A 19,070-nucleotide genomic window follows, 5' to 3' on the forward strand; every position below is an offset into this window, starting at 1 on the left:
TCATTTATTAGCTGTTTACACATGCCACGGTTGTAACTGTAGATGAAAAGGAACTGAGCTTACACCGGTGAAGACAACTGCATACTAGCTATTTAAATGTCAGCCCCCTTTCCTTGACAGGGAAGTGTTTTTCATAAACAGTTTGGAAGTTGCTTCATATTATTATATTTTTTTATAATAGCTCCATGTTGATTGTATCAGCAAAGCTATTATATGAGCCCCTGCAGTAATTTGTCAAATCATCATCTCCTGGCACATATTTTTTTCCCTACAAAGGCACTAATGATTACAAGTATGATTAATAACTGAACTAAACTGTTATTGCCGGGAAGTTCTTAGTATGTTCAAGGAATCGTGACCTGTACAAAGAACAACACTGAGAACAACAGAAGTTGGTCATACTTCACGAGAGGAATGCACGACCTGTAGTCATGTTTCCTTTTACCCTGCTATGCTTTTTTATTAGACCTCAGGATAGTAACCTTACGTGGGTCATTCCTCGGTCAACTGCTCATCTCTGCTGTTGTTCCAAGCAGGCTTCCCAAGCCACTACAGGAAGGACCAGACGATTTCTTTAAGGAATTGCACTATTTATAAAATAAATATAAAAATCAGATCTCTATTTTGCACAAGTGACAAGTTACGAGGGCTCCAGCAGCTGTATATTTGTTGAACGCCCGCCTCCTGTGAGTATAAATTGCACCTTACTGAGTAGAAATAAAATACAGTCCACCAGAGACTTTGCTGCAAGGTGTAGCTGCTTGTGTATGGGCAAGTAATGACTTGCGTTTTCAGCTGCTCCTTAGTAAGAGCCTTAGTAATTGGAATCAGTTATTCAAAACATCTCTAAATGTGATTTAAATGGCAAGGATTTAATAACATAGAAAGAAGTCATTACAGAGGTTCAAGCAGGGGAGAAGGGAATTCCGTTTTTCAGAGCAGAGGGAGAAAAATAAAGCAATTACTTGATGTAAAGGCCAGAAACAGGACTCCTGCTGTCACAGAGAAATCAAATCTGTCAGCAATTAGTGGGATCTTAGGAGGCAAAGAACCCTTCAGTGTTGAACAGTGAATAAGGGGTTAGCAATTATATGAACTGATAAAAGTGTTCTGGTTTTCAAACAGCAGGTTAACAAGGCTTACTTTTTTCATAACTTCATGCAGATGTGATGAGTCACACTTTGTGACATTTTTCAGGAGGACTCTACAGAAAGGTAAGAAAATAATAAAGCACTTTGCATTGCTGTTGCGCCTAAGATGCTGCTGACTTACTTATTGCAGAATGAGCCACAGTGCAATGATGGGACCAGCCCCAACGGGCAACAGCTTACTTAACTCTGCCTTTAAAAGCACTGTTTGTCTTCCATGTGTGAGCACTTGTGTGATCAAAAAAATATAAATAATAATCAGGTCTCATTCTTTTTGATGTCAGAAATACTCAGAAATCCCAGCAGAAGGTATTTATACCCTACAAGATTCATTCTTGAATAGGAGACTTCATACAGGGAGACGGAAACAGATGTGATTATGCTTTTTTAGTCCTGACTCTGGCTTTAAACACTGTATAAATGTTAGATGATGAATTTGCCTAATAAAAAGAATATTTGTAGGAAGCTGAAAGAGAGAAAACTTTCTCAGTATGTCAGAGGTAGAACTAGAACTCCGGATCACATGCTTTTAGGGACTTTAATAGGGAACTTTAAGAAACAAGAAGCAGAAAGAGACTGGGAACTCCAGATATACAGCCTGTACCTTGAAAAATGTATGGGGAAACAGTAAGCTTTGAAGACTCTATCTTCATCCTAGCCTATCCTATTTTGTTCACAGGCACCAAAGCCCTTCAGAGCAGGAAAACAAAGGAGCTCTGGCAGTTTCAAAAGGCTTTCTCTCTCAAAACAGAGGGATGAAGTGTGTCTAGACTAAGATGCAAAATCCTCCTGGAATGTCTAAAGAAATTAGGGCTATTGAGATTAGCAGCGAAGGCCTTTCAGTGGGATCAACATACACAGAGCTTGGCTTTACAATCATTTTTCTCTAAGTGCCGAGTCCGTCCACTGAAGCAAAAACCTTGTTGGCTTTATGTTGGCTGCTTGGTGTATGGTGTGTCAGACTCCTACAGGCAAAGACAGTGGGTTTCTGAGCTCCTCCAGCCTGGAAAAGAAATGGAAGTAGTTTGTGCCCAGTCAGTGAGTTGTACTGGGGCTTTTTCCCACTCTGAGCCAGAAAGTGACCTGAGCATTGACTAGGGAAAAAATGTGTTCTGAAGCTCCAGGATGGAATGGTGCAGCTGGGCCTGCTACGGTACTATCACCACATTCCTTACACCGTAGAGTAAGGCACTATGCCCACTTTCTCAGGATTTTTAAAAACCTGATGTAATGTAGAGCTCTGCTGGCAGTGAACTATGTATTAGCATGTTGGGTGGTGGTGTGAAAGTAAATCAGAAAACAAAGGTAAATCAACAAAACCAAAAGCCTGGTCCAGATCAAGTTTTCTCTTACCTAAAAATCTTACAAAGGCATCCTTGACAGAATGGGGGCAATAGTAGAAAATAAAACATTTCTATTGAGAAGCTGATATTAGCTGCAAAAGATGTGCAAATCATGTATCAAATTGTCAGGGGCAGAATGTCCGAATGAAGCATCAGATCACTCCTGTAGCCTCGGCACCTTGTAAAAGCAATATTTTAAAGCAAATTCAGGTAGACACCAGGAGAATGACTAAAAATCCCTTGAACTTTGTCGATTTCCCAAGTGATTTTTAATTTAGATTTTTTAATTAATCTGTATTTTAGGTCCTAGGAAGGACCTAGTACTAAAAAAGGTGAAAAAAACCCTGCAAAAAATATATGCATTGGAGGATGAACCTGCATCCTTTTAAACAAAATACAGTTTTCAGGAGTTTGTGTCCTGTGCCGTGTTCTAAAAACCCCTGTTTTTCAAATTGCATTGCAGGTGAATTTAAATGAGCATGTTTGTGTATGGAAAGATGATGGATGTACATGGAAGAGGATATTATTTCCTAACGCTTATCCCATCACCCTCTTTTTCTGTCCTGTGCACTTAAAGGTTTGCATGAGCTGAGTAGAACAGTGCCCGTGTGAAGAACTCCTTTTTTGATCCCTTGTGCTTTCTCTAGGATGAAGGAAAGCTTCCAAGGAGATTCACTTTCATGTGAATTCATCAGGTTGCTCTGACCTGGGTAAATCCTTTGGATGTCATATCAAAACGCTTGAGATAGCTTCCCATTTCATCACTTTCTGAACCCAACCCTGAGTTCCTTTCTGATCCACGCGTTTTTGGTTCATGATGTGTGCGTTAACACGCAATTACCACCAATCTCAGTAGCAATTCAGGTGTTTGTTATCTTGCCAGATCAGGCTTTGTTTTAGGTATTTCACAATCTCACATTAAGGAAGCACTAAATAGCAAGTGCCTAATGAAAAAGAAGCAGCATAAATCCCATGGAGGTGATTTTTACACCAATCTTTTTACTGCAAAACCACTGAGAAGTGAGGAAAGAGTGATTATCAAAATGAGAGGTAAAATCTTGGCCTGTGTGATGAGCCTAGATGGGGTATAGTGGTAAGGGTTACACGTTTGACACCTCCTGTTTTGCTTCCAGGAACCGACAGTGAAACATCTCTTCTAAATCCAAGTGTGTGGAAATTGCCCACTCCCAAGAGGAGTTCACACGGTGCTGAGAGCTGCTCTCCAGTGTGTTGGTGGAAGGAGGGTTCTCCACAGGTCGTTGCAATAGGGCAGGAGTTGATGTCCATGGTTTGGGCAGAACACAGTGGAATTCATAGAATCACAGAATGGTTTGGGTTGGAAGGGACCTTAAAGCTCATCCAGTCCCAACACCCTGCCACGGGCAGGGACACCTTCCACTAGAGCAGGTTGCTCAAAGCCTTGTCCAACCTGGCCTTGAGTTTCCCCAGTTTCTGGTCCACATCTTAGAATTTCTAGGAGGCCTCCTGTCTTATTTTGGGAGAGATGTATCCAAATTTGGCAAGAACAAGATTCAAATTTCAGTCTGAAGTTTTGAGTTTCCTGCTTCTCTCGGAGCAGAGATCCACAGGATTTATTCAAGAGGGAGCTGCCAGAAGCTAGCAATCTTGCTGGCAATCCAGCTGTCTCTGCCTTCTTGTCTGGGGAAAATGAGTAGTTTTTAGGGAAAAGCTTTGATGGAAACCAGCATGACTTCACATTTCTTTGAACTTCTTTAGTTTGGCTTCAGGTCTGAACGTGACTCAAAGACCACACTTGTTGCATTGCTTACTGGTCATGGAGAATTGTCAGATTTTTATGGTGGTACAACAGGTGCTGTCGTGGCTGCTAGGAGGTGTTAATGCCTCCATAGGGCACACAACAGCCCTTCCATGGATCAGAGAGTGCCTATGGATCCTATGGATTGCCTGTGCCATCCCTAGAGCATGTTACCGAAATGCCTTTCCAAAAGCAGCTCCCTGAAAACTCAGTTCTCTGATTTTTACAGCACAAGGCAGTGCCCATCTATTGTTTCCCATGAGAATTTGTGTAGGTAGAGAGGTGAGAATACCTATTTGGGAAGATATTATCTTTCTTTGCTTCTTGAAAGAGAAGCGAAATGGATGTACTTATACCAAACGATTTTACAATTTAGGGATGAACCAATTCAAGTGAGTGCCTTGGGACTTGCCAGCAGAGAGAAGACTGTCATTTGTGAGCTGTCATCGAAGCAGGGCTCTGTTGAGATGGGCTATTTGATAAATAGTTTCCTGTGGGTCCTGCTAGTGCTGAGTGTCTGCAGGGGGTTCCTGGGCTTCCTCCAGGGAACCTGCCCTGACATCCTTATGGGGCCATTTTCTCAATCGCTCTCCAGATTTCAGTGATTAAGATCTTATCTCTGGCAACTTTCACCCTAGAATATCCACAAACACTTTGTGAACCAACACACGAGGTATCCATAGCTACTTACCACTCGGTGAACTGATTGCATCAGACCGGAGGAGGAAATTTATTTCCTTGTGAAATATGATCTCATAAAAATCCCTTGGACAGCAGGCATTGCAATGAACTGTGCGTGGCACTGCTACCTCCAACGGAGGCCGGAGATTTAGCTCAATTATACCGCAGTTTGCCTTTAATAAAGAGGATTTTTCACAGATGAAAGCTTAAGTGTAGGAAACTGGGGGAGTGTCCCGGCTCGTTGCGCTGTGTGGGGAATTTGAAGGGGCAAGTTCCTTATCAGGAACCAGGGGAGAAGAATTCTTTTCAGGTAAGTCACAAGCAAAGTTGCAAAATAACCTGTGCCATACAGACGGAGGCCTCTCCATTTCCAGAATTACTGTTTGCTCTGTTGCAAACCTTACCCGGATTGAAGATTTGCGCTTCCCCTGCACCTTCTGAAAATGCTGTTTGTTGAATATTACTGTCCTTGCCAGCTCCCACTTATTGACTGTATTTAAGTTGCCAACAAAGAGCATTGTGGTCCTGCTGACCCGAACATATTTGGCCAGTTTGCATCCAAAAGCGCCAGGCAGAAGCTGTGGGCTTTGTGCCTTTCTCAGTGTTATTGTTGGGCAGAAGAGTCACTTGAAGGCTGGAGCTGGGAGCAGCGGTGTTCAGCATCCAGCCGGTTTCAGCTCTTGAGATGTGAAAGGCAGCCACTTGGGGTTCATTACACGCTGATGCTGCGGCATTGTGCAGTGCGGGAATCCCGGCCTCCTCCTGGCTCTGGTACAAGGCCTGGTTTTCTGCCTGGATGCTCAGGTCTCGCTTTCTTTCCATTGCGTTGCCTGGTGTCCAAAAATAAAGGATACTCGGCACACAGGGAGAGGAGAGGGAGGAAGAAAAGAGCATAATTTGTAAAGGAAATATTTCCACTAGCTAAAGTTTAAATTGACTATATCGGTATTTAGTCATCTGCTTCACTCTAGGAACTGTATTTATTATCTTACATTTTTTATATAATGCTAGTTTATATAATTTTATATAATGCTAGTTCCTTCCTTCCTCAGATTTTAATCTATTTTCATAATTTATTGTTGAAATGATTCCCTCATTCAAAAAAAAAAGGGTTACAACTTTGCAATCAAAACCAGAAATATGATGCTTTTTAAAAACTGAAGAAAAAGTGTTGTCAGAATTATTTTGAGCTTGCTAGGTTTAAAAAAGACAAATATTTCTGTTGCGTTTTTAAATGAGTGATGAAATAATGGTTTTCAGATAAGTTGTTTTAAAGCAATTAAGAAAGCCCTGAGAAATCCAAGATCAAAATAGTTTCAATAATTATTTCATAAATTCATTTTTTTTAATGCAGAAGAAAAGGGCATTTTTAATTCATGTTAACTTGCTGAAGAGTAGTAACACCTAATACAGTTTCAGCAGCCATACTAGAGTCACAATCATCTTTGCTTCCAAGGGAGCAAGCGCATCCTCTGCTCAGCACATGATGGGTCCAGGAGCCCCTGCGGGAGGTACCCCCATACCAGGTCAGGGCAGACACAAGCCACCTGCACAGCAAAGGCAGAAAGTCCTTACAGAAGCAGCCTTTAGAATACATACCGCTCATTAACAAGCCAAGTATTTTAAACGAATACCTTGCCAGCTCATTTGTTTTCATTCGGGAAGAAAATATTCTATGGCTGTATTCACGTAAATCACCTTTTCTTGATGGGTTCCTGGTGCCACAGGGCTTGTTCCAGTGGAAAAGAATCCCCCTTGGCTCCAGTCATCTCTGGTCAGGTCTCGTTTTTTATTAGTTTCAAAACCAGAGCCTATCCATCATAATAAGACTTTGTTCTGAGGCTGAGGGTACATGCTGTGGGCACATCAGCAGCCGCAGCTGAGATAATGGCTGAGCAGGTGGTAATTATTGTGATTAACCGCTGTTGCTTACCTTCCAATTTCAGGCAATTGCTGTGGTTTAGGACACCTCTCGATTGTGGTGCCTTCCCTGGGCATTCAGTGCAAGCCCATCTATCTATTAGGGGGTACCTTTGCAGTTTGTAAACTCTTTCCGTGCACTGGATGCTATTACTTGTGTATTTATACAACACCTAGTACAACCTGGTTGAAGGCCTGTCATATATCTGCTAAATAATAGCAGCTACAACAGTTGTAATTTGGTATTTTCTAAGCTGTACTTGCAGTTACATTTTTCAGCAGTTCAGTCACTTGTTGCACAGACAGAAAGAAAATTAACCATAAGCACTGATCTTTCTGTCTATTAACCTCAGGGCTTCCAGCTTTGCTCCTCCCTGCTTCTAAATCACTGTTTATTGCTATTTTTACAAGAGAAGATTAATGGACTTAAATGGGCACAGGTAATTCTGCATTGTTCGAAGTCTCTTCAAATAGCACCTGCTGTAAATTCTTTAGTGCTGGTTTATCTCTGCAGCACATCTCGGCCTTTAAACAGTTTGTTCAGTGGAGGAGGGGTGTGAAGGGTCACAGTGCCCTGGGAGCTTTTCAAAAGCATCTCTTAGGCTTTATGGATGCTATGCTGTTGGTTGCGAGGGTTTTGCTTTCACAGGTTCTCAGCCAGAATGGACACTGTACATCAATCCGAGCTAGCGTGCTCTTGGAATGAACTTAGGTTGCTGCTCCAGGGTTCACAGAGGCTGTGGGAGAAGTGCCCACACTAATGGTTTTAGACATTAACTTTTCCTTTGTAATTTCCTCTTGTTTGGTACATTCAGCTCTCAGCTGAGCTTTGTTCCAATAGCCTGGGGGGGATGTGACTTCACCAAGATATAAAACACACACACACAAAAAGAAAATGCTTGAAAAATTGCAATGACATGGTTGTGTTGGTAGCTTGTGATTTTCTGAAATGAAATGTGCCTAGACAATGAAAATTGAGCCAAGATACTATATTTTCCATGCAAACTTTTTAGCCTTCAAAGAAGCTCATTGGAAAAGCTGCATGCCAGTAAGTTACCTTCCTGATGCAATCATTTCTTGCAGCCGTAAGAGGAAAGATGCACAGTGTAATGGCTAACGTGCAGTAAGTAAATGGGCTCATGTTGCATTGGGTCAAGATGGATGGATGGCAAGAAGCAGCAAGTGGAAAAGCCAAATGCAGAAGGTACAGCACCAACACACAGTGTGGGTATGGGTGTTATGAAAAGAGCTGCCTCTCCGGCACAGCACACACCAGGGGTCAGGCAGGGGAGCCATGCCCCACACAGGCCCTAATGCTCTGTAAATCAGCCGGGTATTCAGGGATGCAAATTAGCTGTGCCAGTGCAGAAAATACAGGACTTCTGTGTCTAACTAGTTGCAGGTGGAAAACCACGGGCAACGTTTCAAGAAGTGGCTTTGAAAGTTGGCCCGTTGCGACCATAAACAAGAAACTAAAGAGCTTTACAGTATGTACTTACAGCTTTTAATTTTCTCTCCCTGTTCACAGATATCCGAGTATCTCGCACACTCGCAGACAAGTATTTTGATTGTTCAGCCCTGGTTTTACATTTAATAGCCTTGCTACCTTCTCCCCACAGCGATCACATTCTGCTCCCACATGTGGAACAGTTTACATTTCTCTTTTGCATAGCGGTGGAAGGCAGTCGGGCTCGGCTTTCACGGTGAGCAGAATGGGCTCGCAGGCTTTGTCTGAAGCCCATCAGGAGCCCGATTTCAACGCCATGAGTACTGCACGACAGGGGAGGCGTCGCAGAGAAAGGGCTAGGATCCAGTAGTGCTGCCTGAAAACAAGATTCCTGCCTCTGCCACAGCTATTCTCTACCCTGGTGACACCAACAGTCATTAACAACCGGCACAATTTTAGAGCGACTTGTATTTACACGTAAGGACAAGGACTCATTATCGTCATCATCTACATACTGTTGTTTTACATAACAGCTGCAGTAGAGCAAGTGCACTTTGGTCAATAGTTTCATTTATAATAAAGTAATAAATTAGGAATATTTTTCCCCTGACAATAAGTTTTATGCCAAGATTTTATGTAGCTTAAAGCAAGTTGTCAATTAGGCTACTTAAATTAATTTTTGGCAGGAGTTAATTGGAGCCTAGAGTCTTTTGTCTTTAAACAGCTAATCCTAAACAAGAAAATACAATTATTAAATGTTTCTTAAACAATATTATTCACAGAATATAAAATATAGCATTTAATTAAGATTTGGGCTTGTAATTTTTTTTTTTCTTTTAGAGAGATTAATTTAAACTTCAAATAAAATTGCTACCATGACTCTGATTAAACCGGCTTACTGCAAGGCTATGGTCTGAGACCTTCCAACACTCCTATTGATCTTATACCCAAAGGCAAATTATTTTGGATTACTTTCTAAAGAGACATAGTTTGCCCTTTCAGAGAAGCAGGACATTCCTTTTTGGAGCTCCAGAAGTCTAAGAGTTGTGTTCACAGGATAAAAATTTTCTATTATTACATTCAGGTACTAGTAAATATGCTAAAAAAATAAAAGACTTCAGTGAGGCTTCCCAGCATGGCCAGCTTCCGGGCAGGAAACCAAGACTTCTTAAAACCAGAAATCATGGGGGTTTACTTCAAAAAGGTTGGTAACCAAAAGTGCAGTCCAAGGTTCTGATTAGACTAATTTGCTTCATTTCAGTAAAAGTAGAGCAGTTAGAGAGAGATCTCCTACTCTTGATGTAAAATTTTTCAAATTCTGGAAATCTGCTGTATTCACGGGTAAATGTAGCATGCGGTATCATGATTTGCAGAGAAATGAGTCCTGGTAGAGTAATATTCCTGATTGAATCTCTTCTTTATATCCACCATAAGTTATGAAGAGTGAATTTAGGCACAATGCTTTGCAACATTACACAGGAGTTCAAGATAAGAAAGATGGGGCTCGGAGAAACCTGCTCTAGTGGAAGGTGTCCCTGCCCATGGCAGGGGGTTGGAACTGGATGAGCTGTAAGGTCCCTTCCAACCCAAACTGTTCTAGGATTCTGTGATTCTAATTTGTAATTAATGAATTCATTAAAGAGCAAAAAAGGATGATGCATTTTAAATGATAAGTGTATCTAGTCACCTTCTCATAATTCTGGTCTTTCGTGCCTCCTCTTTTACTGACAGAGAATATACATCAGGCAGACTTCATACATTTAAGAACTTCTGGAACAAGAGGCTGTTAGTTTAAGTACCCCGCACATACATCATCGCAGAAAAAACCAGCCTCTTCTAAAGAACAAAGCACTGATATGTAGAAAGAGCATCCCCAGCTGCGGGGCAACGGGAGAGACCTTACACCATATCTCCTTTCTCTGCTAGAGAAGGGGCTCCAGGTACAAAATGCACTGTTTGAACCAACTTTCCACCCAGCTTTCTCATTTACACTGCCACCATCCCATTGACACTGTTTTTTGTTGGGAAAGCCTGTTGCTACAGAGCTCATGACAAGGACCGCAGATTAAAGCAGCTAGGAGTAATCCAAGCTGAACTACTTCGGTTTGAAACTAAGGAATTTCTATTAGGGAACCATCTTAGTGACTTTTTTCACAAGACATCTGTAGTACTGCCCATCCACGTATTCAGAAAGTCCCCCCTCAGTTATGGGGTTTTCAAACCAAAAAAATGTTGGTTTCCTTCGTTTATTGTCTTCTTGTGTTTGAGCCTCTGAGCTTTGCATTCTTGACGACTTCTTTGCAGCTAAGTAGCTAGAAAACTATTCCCTTCTCTTTAAAATAGAATGAAATTCAAATGCATTTACAGGACTTTAACAACTGGATCTTCAAGAAAACCATCAAAATCCATGAGTCATCCTAAAACCACAAGGGAAGCTAAGAATGCTGCTCAAGGCCAGATGTCCCACAAAGGAAGAGCATTGCTTTAAACTGGAAGCACTGAGCCTGCTTGATATTTGGAAATTAATAGGAGACCTTCTCTGTTACGTAGGGGATTTCTTATGTCTCAATATCACCCAGCACAGCAGCTCCGAATCAGTCTATAAAAAAACCCAAAGGTGAGAACATCCGAAATCAAATGTGAAATGAACAGGACTGTTTTCATTGTCCAACCTGACTGAAATGCAGAATAGTCTTTTTAGTTATTTAAGAACAGTTTCACTTTCTTTGTGAAAAGCTTATTTTTGGTTTGAGACAGAAATGATTTAACTTGTAATGAAAACCCACACATTGGAAAGATGGTCATCAAATATAGACTGAAAATATAGCATCAAGATCAAATGCTTACTCATGGGCAACTGCTGAAAATACCTTGAACTATATAAATTAAAACCAGATGCTTTAAATTAAAACACATAAATTACTGATGCTGATATTACTATAAATTTCAACGATGAAAATACATCACTCAAGACTTTAAGGGAGATTCTAAAGGTTACATATAGGAGTATTTTGCTTTATTAAACAAAGTGTCACCTGAAGAAGTTCCCTGGAAGAATGTAGGAGGTAAAGTATATCAATAAGGTTATTACAACATGATTCAACTACTATTGCTGGTTTTGTTCTGAGTCAATGCTGTATATCTTAAGCATTTCTTTGTTTAGTTTCTGGTGTGTATTCAGAGGCTGAACATAGTGCCCTGTGTAGCTCATTCTGTTTCCAGCTGGACGTATACTTTTTCCCTAACCCCTATACAGAGAACACAGCTGGAACCAGTAACATCTCTGCAAATGAGCTGAACTTTTAAGTTCAACCATTGTATCATGCTTCAGGCTGCTTAGTGTCTTTCCAACCCTAGCATAATTTGGTATTATTTCCACTAAATAATGGTCAAGGCTTGTATATATGTATGGAAAGCTTCCATGTCCTCAGGATAACACACTAGTTAAAAATATCATTTATCTGAAGTAAACAGTAAAAAAAGAGCTATATTTATAGCTCACGATCTCACAAGGGTGACATTTACCTCCAGCTGGAGTATTAGAATTTTGTGTTAAGCAGTTTTGGTTTTGAACAGTTTGAAGCAGTGCAACAGTGTTGAAAACCATGTATCAGTACAATAAACAGATGTTATAAATATATAAAATATGTATACATGTGTAGCTATGTGAGTGCACAAATATATATATTCTCACACATACATGTATGTGAATATAGATAGTTTCTAAACTACACACGTATGAAGTACATTTTATGAAAAGAATCCAAATTTTCATATATTTATTTTAGCTGTTTATATGAAAGCTTCTTTGGTTTTTAATACATTTTTCAGACTTTTCTATTATGAGCACCCAATATTTATATTTAATATTCTATACCTAGTAAATTGATCTTATTGAGGACTTTACTAGATACAGATGAAACAATGCTTAAAGAGGAGAAAAATCAACTCATAAAAAATGCACCTTGTAAATACCATAAAGTGTTTGTTTGTGAGTGTCTTTGAATTCTCTGTTTGTGTTATTATTTTTAATGATGATACAATCAGTGGGTATACAATGTCAACAACTGGAGTAACCATGGTGGAAGAGGCTAAAATGATGGAGAATCCATGGTACTTTTCCATGCTGCAATATTTGAAGGACATTTAAGGTACTTGCAGTTGTTGATTTATAAACTAACTGCACAGCCTTTTTCTGATACCCCCCTCCCATACAGCCACCAATTCCTATTTCTGTATGAAGGAAGATATTTTCTACTGTAAATTGACATTAGCTTCTTGATGACTGAACTTCCTGAAGATATTTGTTGGCTTTGCACATCCAGCTACCACTAATTTATCATGGGATTTGGCACCAAACCCTTCAGGTATCTTTGGAAATATCGAAAACTGGTGTTACAGAAACAGTAATTTGTACACAGGTGGGTTTTTGTTCATTTAAAACACTACTTGTAAAGAGTAAAATTAGTTTTTTTAGCAGTGAAAATAATTCATTCACTGTCTGCCTCAGTCAGTTATGCTCGCTGTCTCTAAAGGTAGAACTAAAGTGGCCTAGCATGGTTTGCCCGTCATGCTTTCCTTTATATATAAAGGGGAGCATAAGAAACAGCTTTCTATGTCAGCGAGCTCTACCAGATTATCTTCAATAACCCAATGACAGGATTTCACCAACCTGTCATATATTATGCCAATGACTTCTGTAATTAAATCATAGTTTCCAGAAAACAACCAAGCTAGAGAGCCCTCTGTTGTCCTGATGGTATTTGCCATGGATAATGACCAGTACTATTAAAAACATATATCTTGTAACTGAAGCTCACCCAGCTGTAACATCAGAATCTTTCTCGTCATTACACCCTTTTTCAAAACACATAGAGAAATGCTAAAGCTACAGTTTTGAGTGTTCCTCCCACACTGCCTGCACTTCACCTTCCTAGTGACCACCATCCTCCAACGTTTTAGTAGAGCAACCTTTTGAAAATAAGACCATGTATTTTCCTAATCCACGTTTTGTCATTCTTCCTTTCAAGCTTATACAGCAATTTGAAGCTGAGCTAACCTTCCTATGACCTTGAAAAGGTAAGGGAAAACCCTATGTTAACAATTCTTCTCTCTCCTTATTTGGGTAAACTAGAAGCCATGAGAGCCTTTTATTGACTTTCACTATAGTTTTCACCCTTGGCAGTACAACTGAACCTGCCCTGACCTCTTCTGACCAAGCGCCTTTGTCCGACAAACTGTTCAAAGCATCTTGCAGCCAGATGTGAGCCCCCACACCCTGAGTGTGTATGCTTGACTGTACAGAGCTCCTGCTACCTCCCCTGACTGCTTGTACCGCCAGCAATTGCCTTCAGCTTGCTGCCAGCTGGCCTGATCCTGAGATAAGACTCACTGGCCGGGTTAAGAAAATGACACCTGATCATGGGGCTGGTCTTGTTCCCATGAGCTGCACCCTCTCTGAAGGCTCGGTTGTAGCTTGAAAAACTGCTCATGGTGAAGGAAGTAAAAGCAGCACCTTCCACAGGCCATGGGAGGAACACGTGCAGTCCCTCTCTCCCGCCCTTCGCCTTCTAGCCTGGCTTGCTCTGCATGTTCCTCAGAGGAGCAGAAGACTGCATTTTGACCACCCCAGATACAGAGGGGAGCATTGAGGATGGGAAGAGACTCCTAAAAGCACAGACCTTTATAATGCAATCTGTCCATCTGCCTATCACTGTATTAAATAATCTCCTTTCTACATGGACAGTCATCTCTCAGCCTGCCTGGCCACCACTCAGAAAGATCTCACCATTATCCCATATTTCTCTGTTTCAAAGACTGTCCATACAAACTCCTACTGTCTTGTGTGATATATGTAGCACAGATCTGCCTAGAGCTTGGCTACTTGGTTAGGCAGCTAATTTGGATCTCATGGCTGTCAGGGTGCAGACAAACCAAGATTAATAGAGTCACGTAGAAAGAAACAAAACCAGTCCCTCTGCCTTAACACTTGCACAGAGTTTACGCTGACTTCTTCAGGCTTTGGATTAGATATTTGGAGTTGTTAATAGCTCTTAGAGTACCTAAATTTCTTTGAATCACACTTCTTGGGTTTATTGAATTATTTTGTCCTTGATTTCTATGAGCAGGTATGGTTGGTTTTCTTTCCTGTTCAGCAGCCAGTTTGACTACTTTCCAGTCTGTTGCACTCTTATGGACACATTTAGATCCTGAGCTCTCACAAAGTACTTCTTTCAGTCCTATTTTGATTCCAGTTCAGTCTTATTTTGGCTCATTTCTCAATACACTTAGACATTCCCGTGTCTGTCAGCAACAAATATTTGTTTATCAGCTTTTTCCCTGACTCACACAGCGTTGAAAATCTCAACACTACTCAGTGCAAATACAGCACTTTTGACTTTTTATTTACTCCAAGGTTCTCCTTATACTTAGCTGCCACCTCTGTCTCCCTGCTCCACTTGACTACATCCAACATCTGGAAAGCAGATCTATTCCTGAAGTCAATCTGACTCACATTATCTGGAAATAGCCTGGTTCCATTATAACAAGACCTTCACTGCCCCATTGCCTTCATGGCTGAAAGACATCTCAGCCAATGGGGCCATGGATTAATGTCCTGAAGGGAAAACGTGCAAACCTTCTAATGTGCTTTTTCTTCTCTGTATAAAAGAACCATCAGCAATTGAAGCTTCCTTGTAATTCTTCAATTAGGCAATCAGAATTAAGTTTTATTGCCTCCTCAAAAACAGACTTATGCAATAGTGAACCTGCTCTGAAAATACTTGTTTAGTAACAAACCCACCAAAAGCAAAACGGTTGCTACCAGGTTTGATCTCCAAGCCAACCAAACTCTACCAGTAAATGCAGGCATATTCTCACGTGGCAAAAATAAAAGTGGGTATTTTAAAGTTTAAATATTCACATAGCTCTGAGATTTTCAGCTCTACAGGATGTAATATTGCTGATAGTCCTTGAAAAAAACACCCCAACGAAAATATGAAACCTTCTTTCTCGCCCCTTCGACCCCCGTCAACACTGTTCATTTGGATCAGGTGTTTTTGAAGTTTGCACATGGCAGTCTCATTTGCATTTAATGTCCTTCAGATTACTTCCTTTTTGTTGTGCTAAACACCTCTCTCAGTTGAGTCTAATTTGATGAGGTCATGCTGTGACTCCTGACCCTTTGGGTTCTAAATGAAACCATCTGACAAAGAAAAAACTAAGTGGAGTGAGTTCTTTTGCCTGTTCGTGGACATTTGATATTTGCAGATGTGCGGCAAGTTTTGCAGATGACTCTTTTGCCAGGTTGACGCTTGATTGGAGAGGTGGAAATAAGTGAATTCCTGGAGAGAATCAAATATTCCAAAAGTAAATAGGTCATGGTAATCCAGTCCCCATAAGTCCACTAGCTAAAATAAAGCAGAAGAAGTAAATATGACCGTTATGTAAGTCAAGGGAATCCTAAATTCCAGAAAAGCTTTTCTACCCCCAAAATTGCTTAATATCTTGGTGTTTTCTTCAAATGTTTGTGAATGGAAACACCTGCATGGCTTGGCAAGGAGACCCTGGGATTGTCTAGTGGCTCAGAGGTAGCCCCATCATGCACGAGGGAACCCCCCCACCTGCTGTGGGCTGATGTGCCCACTCTGCCACAGGATTCACTGAAAGGCTGAAAATGTGTATATTTGTTTCCAGTTATCTACAGTGTGTGTTTCAGAGGAGGTCAGCCTGGCTGATCTTGCAGTCCTCATCTGGCCTTAAAAGTTTGGATCTATTACTATGGCTTTGAAATGCTCTCAAGTGCTGATCATTTCATCCCAGGCTAATTTTATGTAGAGGGAGTCACTGGAACATTAACACATATGGTCAAATAAAGAGCCAAAATGCTATTCCAGACTTTTCTGGCCCCAAAATAGATCTGCATTTTACTAGAATATTAAGGTATAAAACTGGAAAAGGAAATAAGTAAGCTTGGAAATTTCTTCAGAATACTTTTTCAACATTCCTCTTCTCATCAGCCGTTACTCTGAGAGGTTGGAAGTGGGACCATGCTTAAATAATATTTGGGGTTTAGCCAAAATACGCTGAAACTGTCAGAAATACCTCATCAGAGAATATTAGATGAGGCCATATATCTCATCTTATTTGTAACTCTTTCTGTGCCGACTCTCCCCACTTCCACATACACAAGTTATTTCCCCTATGAACTCTATGGCTAATTGTGCAGCTGCCTGTGGTATGCATGCCCTCTATAGTTAGATTGTTTCAGAATTATCTGAGTGTAGTAAATCATATGAAGATATACTGTGATTAAGTAGGAATATGCAAAGCATCAGACAGATTATCTCTGAAATGCATCAAAGTACATATTATTATAAAAAAATTAGGAAAATCTGTAGGTCATATATTCACTAAACTCTTCTACCTTATATGAAAATGAGTCATTTTCCATCATACCCTGGGGCTGAGGAGGCTGTCAGATGAAGAAATAAAAGACACTGCTAGTTAAGAAGAGCAGACCATGCCAAATCACTAATTAAAATTGAGATTTTTTTTTTTGTGTGTAGAGAGCAGGTGCATGTGCTAAAAGCTATCCCAGAACTGGACTAACTTTTACCTCATTGTTTTTTTTAGTGCTATTTTACAGACCTGAATAAGGGCCTCAAAGACTGAATGTATTACTAAAACAAAGGCTTAGATGGACACACATAAAAATGGAGCACTCAGCATTGCACCTTAATTTTCAAAGAACATATTTTCAATTAATCTGACATCTTGTGAAAGACCAGGTTAAAAAAAATTAATTAAAAATAATTTTTAAAATGTCATTGATCTAATTACATTTACAATATTCAGGATTGAGATACAGTTCTGTAAATATATTTACTCAGATCTTAACACGGCCTTGATTCTTGCAGTTTCAAGACCTCATGTCCTTTCGGTTGGCCACTAAATTAACTGTGCACCTAATAAGGAGTCCGAAGGAATTTATTACCATTGCTGTGATCATTATGGTAGTTCTGTGAAACTCTGCCTACCTGAGTCTGAGCTATGTTTTTTATTTATATATTAATAGTATAGACCAGTAGTCAAAATGGTTCTTTAGAAGTAAAGCTGTTGTGAATGTAAAGGAGCAGTGGTAGGGATTACAGAGAAACAGCCACAGCAGTCCTAGCAATTACAACCTCACCAGCACTTACAGAAATGTGCACACATCCATTTCTATTCCTGTATCCCTAAATCCTCAAAATTATTTGGAAGAGCTTTACTCCCACTGCCTTCAGCAGGAATCACAGGACAAATCACAGGAGGAACTATTCCAGGCTCTCATGAGTGATGCTGAAACCCCAAACTCCACAGGGGCGCAAGGGAATCTGCAGGACTCAGCAGCTACAACATCCATCCCTTGAGTGTCCAAAACTGCATGACCAAACCTGAGAAACTGAGGTTTGAGTAGCAGCTCAATCCTGGGAACATCTTGGAAAGGGGAGATTCAAATAGTGGAAAAGTTACACACATATATATGTACAGGGGACAACATTTTAATGTCAATGTTTCAACTTAGAAATGTAGCAATCTAAACTTGCATCTGAGCACATTCTGGCATGACATGTAAAATGCATATTCACCGGGATTATAGCAAATTTGGGCCTAACGAAAAAGTGGGATTTTTCTTGTGCTTTGTACACTGAAAGAGAGGTGGGCCAGAAACATATTCATGCCTGCTAGCAAGTGAAAGCCTGCTGATACCTAAACCATTGGTGGCTTTTTCCAAAACTGATTTATCCTTATATTACTTGAAGATTACTCATGTAATCCTGTTTGTAAAGCTGAAAAAAACTGTAACATGCTTCCTAAAAATATTCATCTGAATCCTGAAATGAATTTTTTTTACTAGCTTCACATGCCTTGGGTGTTTACTTTTCCAAGGAATTCCTACAATTGCATTGACAAGCTCTGAAAGAACACTTTTTCAGCAAGCATGCTGTAATATTGTTCTTTGTCTGTGTTTTTAAAATTACTATTCGTATTACAGAAGTCTTCAGAGATGCCAATCAGGCTGTGAGCCCCATCATGGCAGATCAAATTATAATGACAAGAACTGTACCAGAAACCTGATCCCATGTACAACACTCTCAATTACATGCATGGCTCTTCCCCACGGGGCAGAAATCAGCTGCTTCTGTAGCACTCCCAGTTCTGGGTTGAAAGGGACAAACGACAACCATGATTATATGTGGGAGAACATTAATCTTTAGGTTTTCAAGCTTAAATCATGGAGTAATGTCAGCTAATATGGTCTCAACAGGTCTTCCATGAATATCCCCTTAACTTGAAATATTCATGGAGATAATGAATAGGAGAAACTCTGTTGCTGGTGGATTATGCCACCACGCAAAAATAAAACCCAAAAAACAAAACACAGGGAGTGGAGAGCTGAGGAATTTAATAAACCCCATACAAATCAAGGCATAGATTAGATGAACAAGACCTGATATCATTTTGTTAAAGTCAGGTTCTATGCAGTTAATAAACTGGGGGAAACTAACACAAAACCCCCCAGGGGCACTCCTTGCTGTTCCTCCTGTGCTGGAAGGGGGGCTGCCTGACAAAGCAACGAAAAGTGTGTCACATGACATGTATTTTCCTCATAAAAAATTCAAATAAAGATAAAATTTCAAACAGCAAAGTCTTAGTCCCGAGCAGAATAAATTTGAAGCCATATCCATTTCAAAAATCCACCTCAAAATTCA

The 19,070-nt window shown here is 40.3% G+C and overlaps 1 long non-coding RNA gene across 1 annotated transcript; it reads left to right on the plus strand.

Annotated features, from left to right (window-relative positions):
- Positions 1-490: 490 nt before the first annotated feature.
- LOC115608426 lies at positions 491-9,983 on the plus strand. Its single transcript, XR_003991540.1, has 3 exons — positions 491-686; positions 1,165-1,214; positions 8,542-9,983. It is a non-coding gene; the product is annotated as an uncharacterized LOC115608426 (long non-coding RNA).
- The last annotated feature ends 9,087 nt before the right edge of the window (positions 9,984-19,070 follow it).

Source organism: Strigops habroptila, chromosome 5 (assembly GCF_004027225.2).
Source record: "Strigops habroptila isolate Jane chromosome 5, bStrHab1.2.pri, whole genome shotgun sequence".
Classification (NCBI taxonomy): Eukaryota; Metazoa; Chordata; class Aves; order Psittaciformes; family Psittacidae; genus Strigops; species Strigops habroptila.